The sequence below is a fragment of the Erpetoichthys calabaricus genome, chromosome 15 (genome assembly GCF_900747795.2).
Source record: "Erpetoichthys calabaricus chromosome 15, fErpCal1.3, whole genome shotgun sequence".
Taxonomy (NCBI): domain Eukaryota; kingdom Metazoa; phylum Chordata; class Cladistia; order Polypteriformes; family Polypteridae; genus Erpetoichthys; species Erpetoichthys calabaricus.
This window is the reverse complement of record NC_041408.2, coordinates 85,728,668-85,744,162: the sequence shown is the minus strand read 5'-3', so window position 1 is coordinate 85,744,162 and position 15,495 is coordinate 85,728,668.

The window sequence follows — 15,495 nt, the reverse complement described above, 5'->3', positions numbered from 1 at the left end:
GCTAAACTTTCCAAAGACCTTATATCCAAACTTCAGTAACATTTATGCGCAGCCTCTTATTTCTTTCAAAGTGGTTTTATGCAGTGTAGATATTTCTCCTTCTCACTCCCTCCTCCTGTTTGCATTAACCTTATCAAGGCAGTTGGAGGCTTCACCTTTAAATTCAGCTATTAATTAAAGCCAGCAGTAGGCTAAAATATCTTTAAAAGCATCCATTTTAATTAATTATGTTTTCACATAAGAGATAATCAATCTTTATTTCTTAACGTGAAAACATAATTAAAATTTCACCTGTCCTTGATTCAAACTAAAATCTGTTCATTCATTATTTCATTCATTTTTTTTCAATGTAATTGTTTCAATAAAGGGTAATAGCGAGCCAAGTACCAAAGCCTTGACAGAAATTATACAGTGCTGCTGTCTCACTGATCCTGTATCTCACCTGGTCCTTGTATGTGTGGGGTTTGCACAATCTTCTCTTTGTATAGTTTTTATTTTTTTTTATTTCCCAGGTACTCCTGTTTTCCTTCCACATGCCAAAGACGTGTGTTAACTGGTGATTCTAAATCAACTTTTTGGGCTTTGTGTAAGAACTTGGGTCTCATCCAGTGTTGGTTCCTGCTTTGTGCCCAGTATACCAGAGATCGGCTTTAGGTCCACCACAACTCTGATTAAGCAGATTTGAAAATGTAGTTCTGTTATAACTAAGAACGATATACTTTGATTGCTGTTACTGCCTCTTCGTCTCCTCTGGCATTGGCAGTTATACGGAGACAGCCTGTTAGGGCTCATTTATACTTCATGCTTAGCACGCGTACGCACCCGCATCATGCCTGCCATGCGTTCCCAGCGTTCATTTGATGCATCCTCTGAGCAGGTCCTCAGAAATTAACGTGACACGTGCGCGAGTTGCAGTACCAGCAAAAAGTCGGGGGGCGCAGTGTGCTAAAAGTTGGAATGTGACGTCAGAGTCTCTGTTTACTATCTGCATGTGACAGAAAGCTTTGCGGATCCTACAAGATCGGTGTGCGCGCTTCGATGTTTGATGACTGGTTCGAGGTAGTGAAGCAAAATGCCGACATACAGTACAAATGCATTCGTGGTGCTTTTATATTCAAGCGTTGCATATTCCCGATTGTAATGACACGATACGTTTTAAAAGTCTCACATACCGTCTTCTGTGCCGTCTTTTTTTCTAGGGCTTCCTTCCGGTACTGACAGCAAACAGCAATAGATTGCCACACTGAGCACATTAAATATATGATACTAGACAAAGAGCCTGTTTCGACAACATAAGATGAAACAGGCACGAGTGGAATAGTAATAAGTATAAGCACCACAAACCTGATATAGGTGTATTGAATGAATGTGTAATTAGGCCTCGAGCTGTAGTCGAAATCGCCTTTCAGGCCTCTAGAGCTTTAATCGAAGTCATCTTTCTCTTTGAATTTTCGCGGCCGTAAATCCGCCGCCTGCCACGATGTTGGTCTCGTAAGCTTTTTCGGGCAGCTGCGCAGAAGGCGACTGAGCATTCGGCCTCGGACGTGCACAGAAGGCGACTGCGCATCACGGGAAGGAAGGACAATCCCGACTGCTTTTATATAGTGAGATTCCAACTTTCTGCACATTTAGAATCCTTAGATTTATACTTAATATCACTTTCATGATGAAATGCATTGAAGTATGTATGTTACATTTTATAGATAAATCGTTAATTTCGTTTAAATAATGAATACTGTTAATAATGACACACATGGGGGTGACACGGTGGCGAAGCGTTAAGCACTGCTGTCTCACAGGGAGTCACGTCGCTGATATTCCCTGCTTGCAGTTTCCATGTGTTCCTGCTGGGTTTCCACAGTGGGCTCCGGTTCCTTCCAAAGATATGCAGATTTGGTGACACTAAAATGATGCCAGCGTGTATATGTCTTCTTGTATTCACCTTGCGATGATCTGATGCCTCGTCCAGGGATTGTTTCTGCCTCGTGCCCAATGTGTACATGAAATGGACAAATCCCTGGACTGATGGATTTAATCATTAAACATCCTTTTCAGAGATATTGCGGTAAGGTGTCATCGGAATTTAATGGGTGTTCCAGGCAATTCACAACACAGCGAAGCCGAACCTGTTCTCCCTGTGATGATATCTCACACTGCCACCTGGTGGATTCATCCAGATTTACGTAAAGTACGCACGCAAGTATAAACAGTACAACGCTTGCGTTGCGTCTCGTCGCGTCACGTGAAGTATAAATCCGGCCTTAGATGGTCTGCTGCAACCGTCCCGTCCACTGCTGGCAGTTGGGTGCTAACACTTTTAACTTGCCCACATTACTGCATAACACATTTGTCACATGATACTTAGAACATTTAAAGATGAGCACTCACCTACCTTTGTGGCTTTTCTTTCTACCTTTTCTAGACTGCGTTCGAGTCTGCTTCCATGCAGTTGAATCCACCCAAAGAATGACTTCTTATAAAGTGAAGGAAATGGCTGGAGCAGGACAGGCGTCTAGGATGCTGCTGCTTTTGCTGACTGTTTGAATGAAAGCCTCCTTCTTGGTTAAAGTCTTAAAGCTTTACCTGCTTGTCCCAGCATAAAGTTCTCTTTGTTCAGTACAGCAACAACATTTATTTCTGTTGCACATTTTCATGCAAATGATGTAGCTCAAAGTGCTTTACATAACGAAGAAAGAGACAAAAGACTAAATAAATAAGAAAATAGAATCGGGGAACAGTAATTAACATAGAATAAAAGTAAGTCCCGATGGCCAGGGAGGACAGAAAAAACAAAAAAAACTTCAGGCGGCTGGAGAAAAAAAATCAAATCTGCAGGGGTTACGAGGCCATGAGACCACCCAGTCCCCTCTAGGTATTCTACCTAACATCAATGACCTCAATCAGTCCTCATTGTATTCAGGGTTCACATGGAAGAACTTGATGATGACGGTCATGTGGACTTCTGGCCTTTAATCCATTAATGTAGAGAGATCACTATGCTTTGATCAGGTGGTGGTGGTGCAGATCGCCACCACAGAAAACTGGAAAAAGAACAGAAGGAATAATAGAGGTTAGTACGGATTATGGAGCCACCAGGAATGAAAATGATAATTAATTGAATATACAGAGTATCAGGATTAACCTAAAATGAAGCTATGAGAAAGCCATGTTACAGTAATGTGTTTTCAGCAGTTTTTTAAAGTGCTCCACCGTAGTAGCCTGGCGAAGTCCTATCGGTCAGCTATTCCAGATTTTAGGTGCCTAACAGCAGAAGTCCATCTCACCACTTCTTTTAAGTTTAGCTCTCTGAATAATAAGCAGACACTCATTTGAAGATCTAAGCACTAAGTACACAACTGCCTTTCTTTTGTGCAACTCAGAAGCCCAAACATGACAATACTAACAACTGTTACTCACTTGATTGCTCAACTTGAGTTATACAGTATCTTTAATTGTATTTTTTGCCAGTTTAATCATTTTTCATATTTTTTTCTGTTGTGTTTGAAATTGTATAGTGTCTTTTTAAGTGTGTCTCCATTCTGTGTACTTTGTGGGCGGTTCCTAAAGAGGCGGGACCACCCAAATATCTCTTTCTCTGAGCTCACTCTTTAGCTTTTTTTTTTTTTGATTTTATTGATTTTATTAAAATCAAATAACATTCCATACAAATAACTCAAGTTTTACAAAAAAAGGTTAGAAACAAATCAACCCCCACCACTGAGAAAGAGAGCTAGGCCAGCAGAGTAAAACTTAAAGCTAGTAAAAATAAGTAAATAGATAAATTAATAAATGAATAAAGATAAATGGAGTAAAAGAGGGGAGAGAACCTACTTCCTCAATTTAAATGCTTATTCTAAAATGTTATTGATTAGATCTTGACAGGTTTTGAAAAAGTTTTGTATAGATCCTCTAAGTGAGAATTTGATCTTTTCCAGTTTCAGATTATAACATCATTTGCCCACTGACTTAGAATAGGGGAGTTAGGATTCTTCCAGTTGAGTGAGACAAGTCTACGTGCTAATAGTGAAGTAAAGGCAGTTACAGTTTGTTTGTCCTTCTCCACAGTAAGCCCCTCTGTGAGTCTACCAAGCACAGCTGTTAATGGATTAGGGGGGATTGTGACGCCAATGCTGTCTGAGAGGCATTCAAAAATTTTGGTCCAGAATGATGTTAATTTGGTGCAGGCCCAAAACATGTGGCCCAGTGAGGCTGGAGCTCGATTGCAATGTTCGCAGGTTGGATCTTGCCCTGGAATCATTTTGGACAATTTTAAACAAGACAGATGTGCTCCATATATAATTTTAAGATGAATAATTGTATGCTTTGTGCATATGCTTTACGCCTGGACAAACTGGTGAGGAAGGCAGGCTCTATTGTTGGCATGGAGCTGGACAGTTTAACATCTGGGCGCTCAGCAGGCTTATGTCAATTATGGAGAATCCACTGCATCCACTAAACAGTGTCATCTCCAGACAGAAGAGCAGCTTCAGCGACAGACTGCTGTCACCGTCCTGCTCCACTGACAGATTGAGGAGATTGTTCCTCCCCCAAACTATGCGACTCTTCAATTCCACCCGATGGGTAAACGTTAACATTTAACATTATACAAAGTTATTGTCTGTTTTTCACCTGCATTATTATCATTCTTTAATTTAATATTATTTATTGTATCAGTATGCTGCTGCTGGAGAATGTGAATTTCCCATTGGGATTAATAAAGTATCTATCTATCTATCTATCTATCTATCTATCTATCTATCTATCTATCTATCTATCTATCTATCTATCTATCTATCTATCTATCTATCTGGAGCTGGCTTTTGAAGTCAGCTGAAAAGGCTCAGGAGCCAGATATCATTCATTTATTGTGGACTTTTCCTTGAATGTACCTTTTTACTTTCTAGCTCATGGTTACTGATTCTAATTTTTAGATTGTGTTTTTGGACTTGTTTGGTGTAGGATTGCCTTTTAGGCTAATTCTTTTCACTCTATTGAGCTTTTTGCTGTATTTTTCTGTTTTCTAGATCTCCAATCTAAAATAAAAATCCTCTCTGTCCTTTTTGTTCACAAGCTAGGGGTTCACTGTCATCCTCCCTCATGTGGGGATTTCTAAGACAGCTGTGGACATTTTGTGTTGTTTTCTCAACTCCCCATTTAAGCCCAGAAGAAAGGAGCTCAGGTAGCATTTCACAGAAGTTTATATGGAGTAATTTTGTGAGTATTGATATTTCTTTGCTTTTTCTATTTTTATTTATTTTGGTGCTGCTCTTCTTGGATTTCATCTTGTGGTATAATGTTTTGGGACTAGTTTTCTTAAGGATCACCTTTTTAAAAAACTCCTTTATAGTTCATATTTTTCTACTACCAGCATCACCTGTCAAGGACAGGTAATAGAATAAACTGAAAATATTTGATATTTCCTTCCCGACATGTGCCTTCAGCACCTTTCCTCAGTTTTCCTGTGTCTCTGAACCTCTCCTGCCCAGTGTCCCCTCTCTTGAGCATGTTCCTCTCATGCCTGCTTCTCAGACTATGTCATTTCGATGTGCCAAGTTCACCTCCTGTCAACTTTTATACTTTCATCCCTTGAAGGTGACTCTCAGCGTGCCTCCTATGCCTTTACTCCTCCTCATGGGTCTCATACTTGCACATCCTTTTTTGATTGCATCACTAAAGCCAAACTGACCAATCACATCAAAGCAAACTGACCAATCAGATTGCTTAGATGTTCTGGACACACACACTTAGTGTTTTTATTATTAAGTAGGTACTTTTTGCTTTTTTTGGTCACACACCAGAGTTTTCCTTGGTTTCTCCCTTTTATAGATAGATAGATAGATAGATAGATAGATAGATAGATAGATAGATAGATAGATAGATAGATAGATAGATAGATAGATAGATAGATACTTTATTAATCCCAAGGAGAAATTTACAATTTTTGTGAAGCATTTTGGAATATTTAAATTTAGTTTTTGAACTTTAGTTGAGTTTATTTCATTTTTTGGGGCTCATTCATGCTGAAGCCTCCAGGTAGTAGTTGGGTGTAAGCTGGACTGGGTGAGCCTTTTTTGGGATTGGTCAGGAAAGATCCTGCAACAATTCTTAAAGCAAACTACAGGAATGGATTACAGCACTTACTAAATACACAATTATCACATATGAGGATACAGATTAATCAACTGATAATGGCTCAAAAAAAATAAAAAAAAGATGGTGGATCAAGTCTAGCTGATTTTGCTGAATCGTAGGAGCTCTGTCCTTTGTGTTTGATAGGTTAACATCAGAAGCCACCTTCCAGGAATGAGCCATTCCTATATTCTGAGAACCGAAAGGGGTTGAGTTTCTTAGGTGGGACAGCAGGATCAGTCATCCCTCTTGGGAATTTCTTCTTGGCTGCGGGGAAGCATTAGCATCAGCGCCCTCTCTCATCCTGCTGTTGGATTGCTTATAAAGTATCTATCTATCTATCTATCTATCTATCTATCTATCTATCTATCTATCTATCTATCTATCTATCTATCTATCTATCTATCTATCTATCTATCTATCTATCTATCTATCTACCTAATCACAGCCAGGAAGGTGGTTCCCAGACACACGTGTGTGACACCTGTCAGAGTTGATGTTTCCTGATAAATTTGATGTTCACAAATTGATTATATATTAATTACTAGCCATCCCCTGCGGCTCCGGCTGTGTAGTAGTGAAATAGGGCAAACTTTTAAAAATCAATAAACAAACAGGTATTGTTAGCTATGGGCGGCATGGTGGCGCAGTGGTAGCGCTGCTGCCTCGCAGTTAGGAGACCTGGGTTCGCTTCCCGGGTCCTCCCTGCATGGAGTTTGCATGTTCTCCCCATGTCTGCGTTGGTTTCCTCCGGGCCCTCCGGTTTCCTCCCACAGTCCAAAGACATGCCGGTTAGGAGGATTGGTGATTCTAAATTGTCCCTAGTGTGTGCTTGGTGTGTGGGTGTGTTTGTGTGTGTCCTGCTGGTGGGTTGGCACCCTGCCGGGATTGGTTCCTGCCTTGTGCCCTGTGTTGGCTGGGATTGGCTCCAGCAGACCCCCCGTGACCCTGTGTTCGGATTCAGAGGGTTGGAAAATGGATGGATGGATGGATGGGTATTGTTAGCTAGCTTAGGCAAGGTCCTCTCCAAAATGCAGTAGTACACTGACTTGACTAGAGGCTGGCGCATTAGTAAGGAGGGCCCTCCCCACTCCTGATGTTACGCTTCCCCCTCCCCTCCGCCCGCAGCCTCTGTCTTGAATTAGCGTGACTATATCGCTCCTGCAAGCAAACTAGGATTCTTAGCGTGATGAGAGAAGTCGCAAAATCAACCAGAATGTTCAAGCAAATTATAGAAAAAAAAACAATTTAAATCTGTTAAGTAGTTCTCTTGTTCGCTAGCTAAGCGGAGGTAAGGTACACTCCCCAAGGCTGACACATGAGTGAGGAGGGCTCCTGCCCGGCTCCCCACTCCTGACGTCATGCTTCCCCCTCCCCTCGGCCCACAGCCTCTGTCTCGGATTAGCGAGAATATATCGCTTCTGCAAGCGAACTATGATACTTAGAGTGATGAAAGAAGTTGCAAAGTCAACTGGAATGTTCAAGGAAATTATAGAAAAAAAAACAATTTAAATCCGTTAAGTAGTTCTCTCATTCGCTGACTAAGCGGAGGTAAGGTCCACGCCCCAAGGCTGGTACTTGAGTGATGATGGCCCCGTCCCCTTCCCTTCAGCCTGCTGCTTCTCTCTTGTATTCTTGCAAATAAATCAGTACCACAAGAGAACTATGATACTTAGCACGATGAGAGAAGTCGCAAAATCAACCGGAATGTTCAAGCAAATTATAGAAAGAAAACCGATCTAAATCCGTTAAGTAGTTCTCTGAAAAGCAGACAGACATACAAACAGACAGACAGACAAAGGTTGGATTTTCTAGATATACTAGCCGTCCCCCGTGGCTCCGCCTGTGTAGTAGTGAAATAGAACAAACTTTAAAAATCAATAAACAAACAGATATCACTAGCTATGTGGAAGCAAGGTACACTCCAACACGCAGAGGTAGACTGACTCGAATGGAAGCTGGCAAACGAATGAGGAGGGCCCCGCCCGGCATCCCACTCCTGACGTCATGCTTTCCCATCCCTTTAGCCTGCAGCCTTTGTCTCGGATTAGCGCAACTATATCGCTCCTGCAAGTGAACTCTGATACTTAGTGGCATGAGAGAACTCTCAAAATCAACCAGAATGTTCAAGCAAATTCTAGAAAGAAACCCAATCTAAATCTGTTAAGTAGTTCTCTCGTGAAAAGCAGATAGACATATCAGACAGACGTTGGATTTTACATATACAGAGGTATTGAACGACTTCTGTTCTTGATAGATGTCAGCTTTTAGAAAGCATTTTAATTAAAGCCTCTTGATCTGTGACCCAGTCCCACTGCTACTTTAGCACAAGGTTAAGCTTTGATAAGAGAACCATTATAATCGAGTGTAGCAGAATCCTGACTCCAAGAGTCCTGTTTATCAGTAACTAGCAAGGATATGAAAAATTAAATTAATCACATACGTCTGTAATTGACAAGTGTGTTTAAGAAATGTTACCAGCATCTGTTAGTCATATCTTTCCATGTACGTGTTAATAAAGATATACTTCTCATCCTGGACTGGCTTTGTGATTTAACTTTGACACACCATTTTTAGTGGTTATTCTTTTTCCATTTGCAGCGGAGCACCACTGCAAACTCATTCAGTCTAAGCAAAGAGAAATTAATTGCTGACAGGATTGAAATGTTTAAAATTGTGAAAGGAATTAGTACAGTGGATCCCAGCCTCATCCCCTCCAACTCCATCTTGGTGTTTCTCCTCAGGCAGTCTTAACTGAACGTACATACATTGGCGTAGCTAGGGGCGGTCGGAGGGGGCGGTCCGCCCCGGGCGGCACATTTTTGGGGGCGGCATTATTGGCCAAAAGGCTCAGAACACTTCACGTGTAAGCAGCAGGGTTCGGAAAAATATCACTCATGAATGAAAAAAGTCAAATTCTCTGATTTTTATCCACAAATGCTTCAAAAATCATTTTCAGACGGTCCTTCTGTGACGACATCAGACACGGCAGTTGATATTTATGAGGCAATAACAAAAATAAACAGAAACATTACACCGATAATAATTTCAAGGAAGATAAACAACTAATTCACAATGTATAATTTCGTTTCGTTAACAATCCGAATACGTTCTTGCTCATCCCCACCTATCGCTTGTACACTACACCGGTTCTGGTTTTCGCAGTGTAATTATATTAAACTAATAATCAGAACACGGCTTATCAGTGCGTCTGTACTATATTCTTGTCTAGTTGATGCTTATAAATAATTATACGTGAAAAAATATTGCTGTTTCTCTATATATAAATAAATATATGCAAAATGTATCTTAATTTTTCTCGATACGTCATTTTAATTTTCTATTTAAATAGGTTAACATATTCAGATACGTTGGAGGGCGGCAAATTGAAGCCCCATCCCGCCCCGAGTGGCGCGAACTTGAGCTACGCCACTGCGTACATAAACCACCTTAGTCTGTTTCTCCTGAACACAACCCAACAATTTTTAAGAAAATGGAGAGCAAGAAGTGACAATGATTGAAATTATTAACATTATGAAATGATTTAGTGCAAAGGATTCCAGATGTCACTTTAAAATGAGTTCAACAAGAAAATGGGGAACCCCTGATGGAAAATAATTACGGGTAGATTTTGCACCAACGTTAAGTTTTTCTTCACGAAGAAAAGAAACTTAGACTCGTGGAATAGGATAGCAATTAGAGTGGTGGAGAGTAGGACTTTTATTTTGGACAATCTTTGAGAATAAGATCGACGGGTTTGTTGGGCTGTATGGCCTATTCTCGTAACAACTGTTCAAATGTTCTAATCTGAAAAGAGGTGCTTGTAATTCTGTGTTCACAAAATAGGAGAGGGAGGAAGAAAGAGTGATTGAGAATGAGGCAGTGTTTTATTTAATGAATCTTTGTTATGTCCATTTCAATTCACAGACGTAACAGTGCGCCAAAGTGAAATATTGAAAGATATGATTAGATAAGGATACTAGATAAATAAGCTAATTCCCAGTGAAATCGTTGAGCTAGAGGCAGCGCTGATGTTAAAAAGGCTCAAGAAGAGAAGTACAAAGCGGATGCCTTGAGATGTGAAAGTTTAATCATCAGTTGAGTTGGGGAATAAATTAACAGGCTAAATCTATCATAGTAAATCATTGTTGGACGTAGATGTGGGCTTTGAAGGCTGCTAGAAAGAGCCACATAGTGAAGCCGGCAAAATATAAAAAATACGGCAACAAAGCGAGTGAAGGTCTGGAGGGATGTGTAAACTTAAACAAAACAGTGTTAGAAGAACACTGATATTCCATTTATTTCTGACGATTAGTTGGCTTCTACTTGAGGAATTAGGAGGGTATGATCGCAAAATGCTGGCCATTATTATTTTGTAGAATAAAAAAGATGCTGTGATGTAGTAAAAATTTGCACGAGGAGTGATTTGATAGAGGCGGACAATACATTTCTAGAGTTAACTCTTAAAAGTATTAAAGCCTTAAAATTGTATATTTTGAAACACTGTTATCACATGGGATGATTTTGCTGTATAAATAGGCTAACATGCAGAGGTCAGATGTCATCCCTGACTTCCAGTCGGTGGAGTGAACAGACTAACATTAGTGCCCGTACTATTTACGCATCTCAGAGCTGGAAAATGAAAACAGTCCTGACTGGCTCCAAAATCTCAGAGAAACAAATTTGGTCCTACTCTTAAGATTAATCAGGCCCGCACCTAGGAAATTCTGGGCCCCAGGCAGCTGACAGAGTTCAGGCCCCTTTCGTGTTTCAAATATGTGTGTATATTTTAAAATGCCACTTAATTTCGAAAACCATGTCCGTCTGGACTACTGGATAACACAGATACTTGGGATGTACCACCTTTATTGTCCGGGCTGGTATTATCGTTTTCAATATTGGCACTACCACTGGAATTGTCATTGTTTGACGACACAGGTTTTTCAAAATACCGGAGAAGTAAGTTTTTGTCCTTTAATTCTTCATCTTTTTTCTTCTGCTCTTTTTTTTCCTTTCGCTTTTGGCACCCAGATTTATGTTGGTAGGGCATACTGTACTTTTTACGATCTGGATCCTATATGTAAAATAACGATAAGCGATGGTGGTATTAGAAATATATTGTAAACAAAACACGCTAGTTCAATTTATATCATGTCTGTGTTACTGGACTGGTGAACTAAACAAAATTAAATTACAATGCATGATTTGTACAATAGCGCGCGTACCTGTCTCTGACTGCTGAGTAAGTCTGATGACAGCCGCTGTTAAGACCAAAAGTCCAAATACAAAATTAACGCAGAGAGGCGCTTCTCTTCACTGCACATAATAATGAAATAAAACCAAATTATAAGCTTTTGTAAAGTCTAACTCTAAGCGTGCATGGAACAGTAGGCCCTAACTCTTAATACTCACACGACTGCGAGTGCGACTGTCCAGCATTGAATGAATAACTTCCGCGATTCGCGAAGGCAAAAGGTGGAGACTAAACATAAACATTGCTGTACCGCCACCGGCACTCATTCCGACTTGCGTATGTTATCTTGATGACGGACACGGGACAGCCTTTATGAGAATGCCGCTGAAGCTCTCGGTCTTGCATTTTCCCACGGTTTGACGGATGATGGAAATGGAGTTCAAACTCAAAGCAGCTAGATCCGAGATCGTACCCACCGGCAACCACTGTATGACGTCGACGCGCCCCTTCTTGATAATAAAGGACCTTTCGAGAAAAAAAAAAGAAACTTGAAAAAGGGCGGGCCCCTATCTAGCTCGGGCCCCTGACAAGTGTCATGGTTGTCCCCCCCTAAGTGCGGGCCTGGATTAATAGTGATAGTATTTTATTAATTTTCCTAATACAGATAAAATTCCGTTATAATGAAATCCCAGGGACCTAAAAAATATTTCGTTGTAATGCTGGTTAATGCAGCACTCCGTCGCTGAGCCAATCAGCAGCACACAGGAACTTAACTGCGTGCTCTGATTGGGTAGCTTTCAGCCATCCGCTAATAGCATCTCTTGTATGAAATCAACTGGGCAAACCAACTTAGGAAGCAAGTACCAGAAGTAAAAAGACCATTGTCCGCAGAAACCCGCGAAGCAGCGAAAAATACGCGTTATATATTTAGATATGCTTACATATAAAATCTGCGAAGTCGTGAATCCGCGAAAAGTGAACCGCGAAGTAGCGAGGGATTACTGTATAGTGCTTTCTTTAACTTGTATCCAGGCATTTGCAATCATTTCAATAGCTTCTTTCGTGTTACTTTTAATCTCCTTCTGCCTACAAGTTATGCTGATGAGAATTTTTCTCAGCATTTCCTTGTGATGATACACTTTCAGGGTGCAAATGATGCCCAAATCCAATGGCTGAAGCGCTGCCGTGCAAATGGGTGGGAGGGATTCAACGCGAACATTATCTGAATGTGGAAGCATCTTGTGGGCAGCACAGTTATCAGTCAGGATCCGAATCATTATTTCTTCTTCATATTGTGAGGTTTCTGAACTCTTTTGAGACCCCCCCCCCACTCCCCACCCAACGGGAACGACACACTGAAGTGCGTCCTGAAGCGCGATTGCAGCGTCTGTGGAAGATTGTTTGTCCGTTGCTGGGGTATGGCAATAGGAGGCTTACATTGCTGTAGTGAAGCGCCACAGAAGCAAATCATAAAAGATTGGGGTCGCGTCATAAGTTCCCAGTCTTGCACCCCAAAACATGAGGCTGAGTCTCAGTACTTTAGCAAAACCAGCTTTATTCAGCTTGAAACAGGAACAGCTCAGTTATTTATTGTAGCGTGATCTGCCACTCTGCTATACACAGACATAGCAGTCAGGTAGGATCGTGGCCAGGTCAGTGATCAAGTAATCCTGTTACAGTATCTGCATTTCCTAACCTTGCATCACCCATCAAGATCTTTTCTGTTTACTTTGGCGGAGAGACGCACCTGTGGAATAATAAAAATTTGAATCAATATATTAAATAATAGTTGAACAAAGAATCTTGGACTGAGGACCTTTTGACCTACTTTTGTACTTAGATAAACAAATCTAAAATGCCTTGATGATTACTATCTGTGTGCATTTGGGTGGATGGAAAATATATTATTATGCAAACCAGCTGATGCTAAGAAAATGTATATGTATATATATTTGCAAGTGTAGGAATTCTTTGTGTTAACATTGGGGTTGTTAGGAGAGGAAAACCATTGCCCGTATAGTCATTTTAACAATATAGGTGTATTGCTGGTTTGTATTGATGGGCTATGGATTAATTGATTATTGATAAGACTTGCATGTAGGGATTGGGTGTGTGCGCAAGGCTGAAGGAACAGGCCTGCAGCATTTTTGTCAAGCTGCTGACTTATAGTCTGTACTCAGGAAAACTGCTATTCTTTTTTTATTTTCCAAACGTCTGTGATTTTTGTTTAATCAACAGTAATAGGTTCTTTCACTTCTTCTAAAGTTTTTTTGAACAAATGTGTTGTAATATTACTAAATTCCCCAAAAGAATTGTGTAACCTTGTCTTATGACAGACTGTCTCTAAGATGTAAATCCATTTCCAACCCGCTGAATCCGAACACAGGGTCATGGGGGTCTGCCGGAGCCAATCCCAGCCAACACAGGGCACAAGGCAGGGAACCAATCCCGGGCAGGGTGCCAACCCACCACAGGACACACACAAACACACCCACACACCAAGCACACACTAGGGCCAATTTAGAATCACCAATCCACCTAACCTGCATGTCTTTGGACTGTGGGAGGAAACCGGAGCGCCCGGAGGAAACCCACGCAGACACGGGGAGAACATGCAAACTCCATGCAGAGTGGACCCGGGAAACGAACCCGGGTCTCCTAACTGCGAGGCAGCAGCGCTACCACTGTGCCACCGTGCCGCCCAAGATGTAAATCTCTTTTATAAAAAGGAAGCTCACCCCCCCCAAGACTGGGCTATTGCTGGTAACTGTCAGTGACACAAGCTGACAGGGTCTGCAGTAGTCTCTGCCTATCAAGAATAAAGAAATTGCTTTTTTACTCTATATCTGCTGTCTGCCTGCTGTTTGCCTCGAACCTTCGTCCACACAGCATGTCTGTGAGCCTGCTATTGCCCCGTACAGATGCGGAAATCGCACTTTGGGACGCTCTTCGGCTTGCTGTCTAGTTGGGGGAGGTCCCAAGAGAGTTTACAAACCTCACATTTTCTTGAATGAGTTCTGCATTAATTGGAATGTTTCTTGAACGAGCATCACTGAACCACATAAAAACGGCTTTTTCGACGTCTTCAAATGTAGCAGTTTGCATACGTTTGCAACCCGAGATTTTCCTACTTTTTTTGCTCTGTCTTTCAAGAAAGTTGACAGTGTCGATGGTGAAATTCCGAATTCACTGGCAACGTCTTTTTTCTTTTTGCAGCAGTCGAGAGCTGCAAAAAATGAAAGTTTTTTTTTCTAATATGAACTGTTATCGTTTTTCCGGGTCTGCCATTTCAATAGGAGGGTGACAGTGAGTTCAGTTCCAATGGATGTTTTTCAAATGTTGACGAGCAATAAGTAAAAGGTATCACTGAAAACCGCAGGAAACAAAAAAGGCAAAAAAAAAAAAAACAGTACAAGGAAAGTTTGAAGAAAGAAAAAAAATGACAGCGTTTCTGTTTGGGGATCGATGTGCACAACTGAACTGCGGCCACAGGACTAACTGCTCTGTGGATGACTCATTCAGGCATTTCAAAGTCTTTTGTGCACTTTGTTATAATGAAAGTATCTGCTGAATGTACTTCATAGTAACGAGATTTCTATACTCGTGTCATATGGGGAAGATGTTGGGACCATGAAAATACTTCGTTGTAATGAAAATTTCATTGTAAAGATATTCGTTATAATGGAATTTTACCTGTATAAGCAACTATTCCTAACTTCACCAGGATTTAAAAGAGCTCACAAGCTGTCCTGACTTGTTAGAAGCTGCCAGAAGATGGCATTTAGACAGATATTGGGACACACATCCCAGGAAAGGCTGAATATTTTGGAAAAGCTGGGAAACGAGATATCAATCTGGTAGACATGGAGTAATATTTGTAACGAAATCATACATGTTATGTGATCACTCCATCTGCTTGGAGAAGCCATGTGCTGTGAGCCAAAATGAAACGGTTGGTAATGTGTTTTTGGCCATCGGGGAAAATGCATCTTTGTAATAGCAATGATTTAGATATGTCACATCTCACCATTTGTTGAATTTTGCGTTAGACTTTGAGCACCTTTACAACGTGCGAGGTAATACGTTGATTTATACAATTCCCCACCACACCCATGTGAGGTAATGTCAAAGCAAGCTGCATTCTGGGAAATCACCAGAGTCAGGAGGAGACG